Source organism: Coptis chinensis, chromosome 2, assembly GCF_015680905.1.
Source record: "Coptis chinensis isolate HL-2020 chromosome 2, ASM1568090v1, whole genome shotgun sequence".
NCBI classification, from domain to species: domain Eukaryota; kingdom Viridiplantae; phylum Streptophyta; class Magnoliopsida; order Ranunculales; family Ranunculaceae; genus Coptis; species Coptis chinensis.
The window spans coordinates 9,584,787-9,593,227 of record NC_141457.1 but is presented as its reverse complement, the minus strand read 5'-3'; positions in this window follow the sequence as shown (position 1 = coordinate 9,593,227).

Sequence of the window (8,441 nt, the reverse complement as noted above, 5' to 3'; positions counted from 1 at the left end):
TGAAATGTCTATAGAAACCTGCATGGCCTAGAAATGCCCTAATCTCTCGGATAGTCCATAGTATGGCAGAGACGATATTTTATCTCTTTTAGCTTTATCTATTTCTATTCCATTTTTAGAAATAATATGACCTAAAACTATGTGGCCGGTTGTGCGTTCAAGCATTTGGTCGATAAAAGATAAATGAAAGTGATCCTTACGTGTCATAACATTAAGCTTCCTATAATCGATACAAACACTACACCATTTGGGCTGTTTTGCAACCATTCAGATTTTTCATTACCAACACATATACATCCGTTAGTTAATGGACCAACATTTATTAATCGTTAGCAATACAAGTATCCGTTGGTAAATAGTATGTAATGTTTCTTGTATATTTTCTAACGCTTCTATATACGTTACAGAGGATAAACAAAAAGGAAAAATAATTAAATTGTCAAAAACAAAAATCACTTTGCCCAAAAAATATAACGAAAACTTAAGCGGGAAATAATGAAAAATTAAGTGGGATTTTTTTTGCTCTAGCCGCTCATCTAAATCCCGATGCCCTAAAAAGGAGAAATCAATAACAAGTGAATGAAAAGGAAAACAATAGGAAAAAAAGAGAAAATAGTGGAGTGGTGTTGCCACGCTGGCCAAGGTTTCAATTCCTTACTAAATAAGTCGTCCTCTCTTCCTCTCTCTTCTATCCTCCCCTTTCAATAATTGATTTGGGGTTCTAATTAAAAATTTATCTATGTTCTCAATGTATCTCAGAGATTAAACAAGTTGTCGTTGCTTTTGTCATTCGGTCTGCTCGAGGTAACTAATTTACTCATCAATTGTTTTTAAAAAAGTGGGGTTCTTGCTTATGTGTTTTCTCCAACTTTCGATTATGAGATAAAAGACACATCTCATGTGTTGTGACTTGATTTACTTAGTGTTAGATCGATGTTTTGATATTTTGTCTTGTTTTACAATACCCCTTTGGATTGTTCATTTGAAGTTATACCAATTAGTCTCACTTAATGTTTAAAATGTTTAAAATTTTAACTGGTAAATATTACATGAAAAAAAGATGAGTGTACATAGTATGGTAGTTGACAGTACATATGCATTAGTGTTTAAGTGTTACCTGTACGTTTGCATATAATTGGATCCTTTACATCTTAAATCTTGTGTTTTCATATAATTAGGAGTAGCTTAATTGGTTTGAAAAATGTCTGCTCTGAATTCTTAAAGGCCAATGCCTAATAAGCCTAAATGACCATGAACAGGCTGATACAGTGATACCATATGCACAATGAAAGGTCAATTCTGATTCTCTATGACACAAGCCGATACTTTGATCATTGACCAGAACTTTCCATTATGCATCGATGACTTGTGAACAAGAATATGTATAAAAAGTGTTTGAAGTGTATCCTCTTCCCAACTACTTAAGGTCACTGACTTGTTAGTCGATGTTACGTTCTATATATGAGACTTATAGCCTAATTTTTTTGCTACCTAGTTTTGTTTTGTTTTTTCGTCTTCTTCTTTGTTATATCGATTGTTGGTGGCAAGAATAATCTAATTTGGTAGAACCGTGTGTAGACACATAATGCGGCGTTAGCATCACAGGATTGTCTTTGTCTACGTTAGAAGTTTTTTTTTACTGTGTATAAGCATGTAGGCTATCTGGTTGTACCTTTTTTCCCTTCTCTTTTAACATGCCATTATGTTATCTTTAGAATGAGAAGGAAGTCAACACCAACACAGATATCTTAGCTTGCCCAATTTGTTATAACCAACTAATACACAATGGTGTCATGTTTTAATTTACAGTAGATCTTTACGTAAGATATATTATTGATTGTGTTCTTTTTATTTTATATTTATATATTTTGGATTGATATATAATTGTTGTTATTACTGTTAGTATGGGATGTGCTTGCTTGAAGCAAAAAGAGTGCTACTTAGCCAAAATAATTTTTTTACTCGATTCTTTACTTTTTATATGGCCTTTCACTTTTGGGTCATATATGTTGTATTAATGTGCTTTCTTTGCATAGGACAGGGAATGTTAAGAACATATTGCTTGATCTTTTTATTCTTTTTTTTTTTGCCGATTATTCTTCAATGATATGACATAAATTATAGGTATCGTATAATCAGGTCATTGACTAGTATGACTAAATGTGCCATTTTATGGACCAATCTAGATAATTGGAACTTGAGTTGTTGAGTTTGGGATTGTTTGAGAACACCAAGGTTATCTTAGTAGTGTTCTTCATATGAAAACACTTGTGTCTGTTTGATAGCCGGATGATTGGAACTTAATTATTTGCTTATTTTGTCTTAAATTTCTTAACTATAAACATGTTAGAAAGTGTTTTGTTTTATTGTAGAATGAGTGAGCAAATTCAGAAAGCTTGGATGGACGAAAAAGACAAGAGGTCTACACTTTATGAAGATGGGGCTAAGGATTTTGTTTCATTTGCCAAAACAAAGTTGGGCGGGTCTGCTTGTCCTTGCCCATGTAAAAACTGTAGGAATAGGTTCTGACTAGAATATGATGTGGTTGAAGATCATTTGAACCTAAACAGTATAGATCTCTTATACCGTGTATGGGTTTTACATGGTGAAAGACGCTCACAGACTTCGATGGAGCATCCGGTGGTGGGAAACATGGAAGAAAAAAACATCGAGGAAGAAGGGCTTGGAATAGAAAACTTTGTTGATGCTTATATGGGCCATGGTATTGAAATAGGAGATATTGAACCACCATTTGTTCCTGAACCAGACTTGGGTAAAAGGTATCTTGACTACAAAAGAAAAGCGATAGAAAAATTGTACCCTTCTTGTGAGGGACCTAAGACGACACTTTCAGCAGTTGTTGAACTTCATAATCTGAAAAAACAGTTTGGGTGGTCTGGAAATAGTGTGACAACATTGTTGTCTGTGTTAAGGAGATGGTTACCTAAAGAAAACACATTGCTAGTGAAATATCCTGTAATGAAGCAAATGTTGAAAGACTTATGAAGGCCAAGTGCATTCATGTGTGCGAAAATAATTGTATGTTATACTACTGGAAACTTGATGAAGAATTGGAGCAGTGTCGTCATTGTAAAAAACCTAGATATAAAGTCATAGCGGGCAAAGGAGGGAAGGTTTCAAAAGAGCCTAACAAAGTGTTGAGACACTTTCCTCTCATTCCAAGACTCCAGAGGTTGTATACAATACCATGGATAGCACGTGACATGACTTGGCATGTTAGATCAGAATCTTTGTGGGATTATATGAGGCATCCAACTGATTTTGGGCAATGGAAAGTATGTAAAGAGAATTATAAAGAGTTTGCAGATGAGGAGCGCAATGTTTGGCTTGCTATTGCAACGGATGGATTTAATCCATGTGGAGTTCAATCTACTGGTTATAGTTGTTGGCCTGTTATCACGGTGCCTTATAATCTCCCACCATCATTATGTATGAAAGCAGAATTCCAAATGTTGTCTCTGTTAATTCCTCGGCCGAAGGCACCGAGTCAAGACATTGATGTTTTTCTCGAGCCACTGTATGATCAGTTGAAGTAGTTGTGGGATCATGGAGTGCCCGCTTATGACATGTATAAAAAGGAACATTTCACACTGAGAGCTATGTTGATGTGGGGGATTCATGACTTCCCTGCTTTTGGGAACTTATCTGGTTGTGTAACCCATGGATACAAAGCTTGTTCACGTGGTGACAACACTCCATCTCTTCATCTACCCGTCAGCAAGAAAATTGTTTATACTAACTATCGGCAGTTTCTTAGAAGTGATCACCCATTTAGAGATGGGAAGTACTTGGGGCTCAAGACAGTAGAAGATAATCTTCCTCCAGAACCGCTAAAAGGGGAAAAACTTCTATAACATTTAGATTGTATCAACTTTGTAACTTGGAAAGATAGTGATGGCAAGCGAAAAAGAGCTGATGTGAATGTCGATGATGTTGGTGATGGTGGTGAAGTTACTGCGGCATAGTATAAGAAGTCTATCTTTTTTGGTATGGGGTACTGAATAGACCACGAAGTCCGCCATGTTATTGATGTGATGCATACCGAGAAGAATGTTGCTGAACATTTACTAAACACTGTCCTTTGCTTGAGTAAAACAAAAGATACTGTAAATGCACGGGAGGATATGAAGCTTCTTGGCATACACAGTGGGCAGTGGATGCAAACTGATTTGAACACCGGGAAAACAGTTCAGCCACATGCTTCTTTTGTTTTGGATAAGAGTGAGAAAATGAATTTCTTAAAAACTTTGAAGTACTTAAAGCTCCCTTCGGGTTTTTCTTCTAACTTGAGCAACATTGTTAGTCTCAATCCACCTGGTTTGCTAACAATGAAGTCACATGACTATCATGTCATCATAGAGTACTTGTTACCTGTATTGCTTCAACATGCCTTCCCAAAACACCGCGATTTAAAGAAAGCTATATACCAGATAAACTTATTCTTTAATTTACTCTATTCGAAGGTCTTGATCAGAAAAGATATTCAAGAAGCTAAGTACATGGTTGTCGAGGCATTGTGTGTGTCAGAGAAACACTTTCCACCATCCTTTTTTGATATAAGCATCCACCTTATGGTGCATCTAGCAGATGAGGCGTTGTTTTGTGGACCTACCCAAGATCAGTGGATGTATCCATTCGAACGGTAAATCACTTTTATTTCAATTGTCTTTGACTTTATTTGACGTGTATTTGAACTTAAAATTTACATATGCAAGTTTGGAATATTTCATTCCATTAGGTCGATGAAAGAGTGTAAAGACATTCCTAGCAACAAACGATATGTTGAAGGCTCTATTGCAGAATCCTATCTTGTTGTTGAATCCGTTAGGTATGCCATGGAGTACATGTCCAATCCACGAGCCGGTAATCACAAATACAGTCAAGAAGTCTTTTTAGATGAAAATGGCGAGTATAGTGATGAAGAGCCTATGTTATATGGTAAGGATGTGTCATTATCCCTTCATCAATTTGTACAAATACGTCGATGGGTGCTTTTCGACTTGAAGTCGAAGAACGCGATACATTCTACATGTCTGAATTCTTGACTATGTAAGCATGGAACATGTTGTGTTATTATGTAGATACTTATATTAAAACTTGAATGAATAAAATGCAGTGAGTATTGTGACTCGTTGCAATCTAGTTCACGTGCTAAAGGAAAAGGGATTGCAAAAACAGAGGTAGAGATACAAACAAATTTCATTGATTGGTTATATAAAAAGGTATTAATTCTTACAAAAACAATATAATTTAGAAATTCTAAGATAGTTCACTTACTAGTGATGTATTTAAATTGTTTTCTTGTGTACTGTTATAGTTGTTGGAGGACGATGCCATGAATTCTATGTCATGGCATTTAGTCAAAGGGCCAACTAAAGCTAAGACATACAAGAGGTACCGCGTCAATGGCTTTGTTTTCTCTCCCAAGTCTCATGATGATACTGTTACCACCCAAGACAGTGGTGTTTTCATGAGGGCAGTTACTTCTTTTACTACAAGTAGGAAAGATAAGAATCCTATTGATGCGACAACGATGTGGTACAGGGTCATTAAACAGATAATTGAGGTAGACTATATCGACTTCAAGAGGTGGTCGTTTATTGAGATTGGGTGAGGGTGGAGGACAAGACTAATGGCTGTAAAATTTGTCCAGACTCAGGCATGGTGATGGTCAACCTTAACAAACTGAAAAGTTCAAGTAACTTTTTGGATGAGCTAGCTATTCTTGCTCGAGGGGCATATCAAGTGTTTTATTCACAAGATTTGAAACATCCTGATTGGTTGGAGGTTATACATTCTCCAAGGCGATTGTCTTGTCGAGTGGATGAGCTAGATGTACCAATTGACTTCCAATCTACTCTTGAAGACCAACCCAATTTGAAACCCTTGCTAGAAAGACGACATTAACTTAATGTCTAATATAACGTTTTGCTATGGATGCATCTATTTGTGTTTAGTTTTATATTGCGTGAATTATATGATTTTGTGCTGCAATTTGATAATTATACGCTATAATTTGATGGTTGTGCCTCAAAGTTGAATGCGATTTGTTTTACGTTTTGAAGTGTAGTCATTTCACTTAAAGATTAACATATGCAGTACCTACTATATGCATTCAGTTGTCACTATTTGCAGGATAGTTTAATGGCATCAAGTGGTCAATCTTCAGGCCCAGCTAGTGCCTTGCAGCCACCCCCATCAGGTCAAGCAACACCCCTATCTGGTGAAGTAACACCCCCGGTAACATCTGAATCATCTGGTGCACCTTCATCAGCTAAGGCTAAGATGCTTGTCTTGGTATCTAGTAAGGGTACTGCTGTTGGTCCTTATGGGGTGAAATGGGCAACCCCCTTGGGGCATTTTATTCGAGTAACCATCCCTTTGAATTACAAGGATTGGAGGCTTGTGAAACAAACCTTTAAGGATGCAGTGTGGGACGCTTTGGTGGTAACATTCTATTCTTGTTGATAATGTTATCATTTAAACTTTACCAAAAATGAATTTCTAACTATTATAATTCTTGATATGGTGAGTTTGAATATGATGTGCCCATGGCTTTGGCTTATAAAAATCTTTAGAGGGAGTTTTCTCAGAATTCGTGGATCGCAAAATGCAACTACCAAAAACATATCATAAAGAAAGCCTTAAGCAAGGAAGCTGCTATTGCTGCTTGTCCTGATGGTATGAATCCAACATTTTGGGTTGAGTTTGTGACCCGTGAATTTAGACCTGAAGTCGTACGAAGGAATGCAATAAATGCAGCAAATAGGAAAAAGAACACCATTGGTCATACTCTTGGGCGACAAAAATATGCCCAAATGCATTACAAGAAGGTACCGTCCTATCTCAATATCTTTATTATTGGAAGTGTTCTATAGTAACATTTGATATTCTTTTGTGTAGAAACAAAAGAATCCTAATGTCAAAGTCCGTAGAGAGGACGATTGGCTAACAGGTCACAAGCGTCGTGATGGATCTATTTTGGAGAGTGCTCGTGTAGCATATGTAAGTATTTATACTTGTTACATTTAAATGTGTTAAGGACCATTGTAAATATTCTTGGATTTAATCATGTATCGCTTGGTGAATCTTTACTCCCGAAATGTATATATACATGAGTGTCTTTATTTGGTTGTGCTTGTTGTTTCAGGAACAAGTGAAGGCTGTTAAAGAAAGGAGAGCTACTGAAGCAAGCAGTAGGGGAGAGAATGATATTGACGAGATCGTAGACCTTGAAGGCGATGTATTAGTTGAAATCTTTGGGAAGGACAATAAAGGGCGTACTCGTGCTGTTGGATCTCAAATCTCACCGAAACAAGTTGAACATGCTGCGGTTGGTGAATACTTACTTGACAAAGTATTGGCGTCATCTGCTAGTGCTAGTCCCAGCGTCGAGAAAGAGTTGGCTGAGGTTAAAACTTCCCTAGCCAGTTTAACTAACTTGTTGATGGTGAGTTTGTAACTTCTATAATTAGGCATACATATAACTTGTATTTTGCCTTATACATGTGTTTTCTATTATCATAGACTCACATTGCACTGGGAATTGTGCCCCTCACAGTCTGCGATGAATGCACCTAATGGTTCAAACTCACCTCATCATCTATCTCCAAGTTCTCGTCAAAACTTGGCTTCTCCGTTTGAGGCGACAAGTGCTCATGTAGGATTGTCTGACAAGCCTAGAGTTACCTTATTGGATAGAGAAAGTAATGAAGTAGCCAAGGGGTTTGTGGTGACCGATCCTATTCACAAAGATATTTGTCATGGCAAAAAAGTGCTTAGAGGTGAGAAAAAGATTAATATTGATGAAGTGCTTATGGGTGATGCGTTAGTCTATGGTGGTCCCCAGTATGGAAATAAAACCCTTCATGGTTTTGTTGCTGGAGGGTGGTTGATTTGGGCTGATGGACGGTTGAAATATGATTAAGAATGGTTGATTAGTGCTAATCTTTTTGGACATATTGTTTAGCAAATTTTTTTGGACATATGGGCTAACAGAAACAGTAAGTATGGTTAATGTTCTAGTTGTAATTTTGTAATCTTTTTGGACATATGTGCTCACAGAAGCATTAAGTATGGTTAATGTTCTTGTAATTTGGTAATCTTTTTGGGCATATTGTATAAAGGTTATAGTTGTAACTTACTGAACTATTTTGGATATATATGTGTAAGCTTTGCTATTGTTGAATGTATTATATATATGCTTGTTTGTTTTGTAGGTTTGTGAGTATTCTAACCCCTTTTTAACTCCGCTAATGCAAACTTGTGAAAATCTTTGCATTGTCGGTTCCTAGCCCGAATAAAGGAGGAGGAAGAAGGTGGTCTCTTGGAAGTTTCTTTTTGTACAAAGGTAGACGTGTATACAATATGTTGGGCTAGTGATCCATTTCAAGAAAGCTTTCGATGTTGGTCACTTTGCA